Source organism: Dendrobates tinctorius, unplaced genomic scaffold, assembly GCF_039654945.1.
Source record: "Dendrobates tinctorius isolate UK_male_01 unplaced genomic scaffold, ASM3965494v1 ptg000151l, whole genome shotgun sequence".
Lineage (NCBI taxonomy): Eukaryota > Metazoa > Chordata > Amphibia > Anura > Dendrobatidae > Dendrobates > Dendrobates tinctorius.
The window spans coordinates 830,065-831,778 of record NW_027361818.1 but is presented as its reverse complement, the minus strand read 5'-3'; the positions used below and the strand labels follow the sequence as shown (position 1 = coordinate 831,778).

General features: G+C 39.5%; 1 non-coding gene across 1 annotated transcript; it reads left to right on the top strand.

The window, feature by feature from the left end:
- The first annotated feature begins 732 nt into the window (after positions 1-732).
- On the top strand, positions 733-814 carry TRNAS-CGA (transfer RNA serine (anticodon CGA)). Its single transcript has one exon. It is a non-coding gene; the product is annotated as a tRNA-Ser (tRNA).
- The last annotated feature ends 900 nt before the right edge of the window (positions 815-1,714 follow it).

Sequence of the window (1,714 nt, the reverse complement as noted above, 5' to 3'; positions counted from 1 at the left end):
GAAAAGGACAGGAAGGCTGCTGTCTGCAATCCGTGAAAAACCCTATGAAAATAAGAGCCAACAAACTGACAGTAAAAAGGCCCTGAAGACGCTAGGCTTCAAAAAAGCTATGTCAGTACTCAGGAATATTCTGAAGACAGAGCTACAGGCAAAAGGAGTTTCAGCTCAACCCAGCAGGGAATGGCAGAATCCAGAAAAGCAAGGAAAACAAAAACAAAACACTAATGCAAACAGGCAAAGCAGAAAAACTTAGCTTAGAGGAGCAGGAATCAAACTGGTGTCCTAGAAGTCCACAGAGAAATCACCCGCAGGGCAGAAAGGCGTCGGCAGCCTTATATCCAGTCCGTGACTCCACTCAGCCAGTCATCCTCATCAGGATCAGGTGCCTGATAATCAGGCTCATTACCTTCCTTCACCAGAATAGGGAGTTCACCAGACCTCAGTGACGAAGGGGAAAATGAACTCACAACAGTGTGCGGTGTCTAACCACAATTTTAACCATGAAAAACATGTGGTCAACAAAATCCCAGCTTTCCTCAACATACAATCCTTTCATCTCCTTCTACTCTTTGATCTCAGACCACTCCTTTCTCTTCAGTAAGTCAGTCAAGTTCTCTTGCTCATGGCTGTGTCTTTCAATAGAGATTCAGGTGAACGTAGACAAAAATCTTCTCACATGCTCTCCTCTGTGTTCACATGGCAAAAACATCTAATAAAGTGAACCTATAATTTGCTGTGATGGCCGAGTGTTTAAGGTGTTGAACTCGAAATCCAATGGGGTATCCCTGCTCAGGTTTAAATCCTGTTCACAGCACAGTGTTTTCCTTGGAAAAAAAAATTGGACTTTCTCGAAAAGAGGAAAGTAATATGTATATTGGTAAAGTAGGCCAAGTGGTATGAAAATGGGACAACTGTTCATTTTCCAGTCTTTGAGTCTAAATCTGTCTCAAAAATGAAATTAAGCAGTAGGGAAACTTAAAGAAATATTACTGGATGTTTCCCACATCTCAGGAACCTCTGATCAGACTTGCAGCGGTTGCTGAAAATGCTGTAGACCAAATTTCTTTCAGCAATCAAATATCAATTAAAGTATATAAACTGGTTTCAAAAAGATATCGGAGAACCATCAGCATTGGCAAACATTTTGATGGCTGCATAGTTAAGACAATGGACTTGAATTATTCATGATGGATGAAATCATGCTCCCAGTTTATTGTTTTACCTTTGAAAAGATTGGATTTTGCTCATGAAAGATTAGTGAAAACAAAATATAGAATAAGTTGGGAATAATAAAAAATGCAGATTAATACCCTGGCAGTGTCTAACCACAATTTTAACCATGAAAAACATGTGGTCAACAAATTCACTGCATTCCTCAATATACAATTCATTCATCTCCTTCTACTCTTTGACCTCAGATTACACCTTTCTCTTTCAGTCAGTCAGTCAAGTTTTTTTGCTCATGAATGTGTTTTTCAAAAGAAAACCTTTTCACAGGTTCTCCCTCTGTGTTCACATCATTCACAGACCTCAGTACCCTCTGATCAGACTTGTTTTGGTTGCTGGAAATCCTCTACATCAAATTTCTTTCAGCAATCAAAAGTCAATTAAAGTATATAAACTGGTTCCAAAAAGACATCAGAGAACCATCAGCAATGGCATACACCTTGATGGCTGCATAGTTAAGACGATGGACTTGAAATCTTCATGTGGG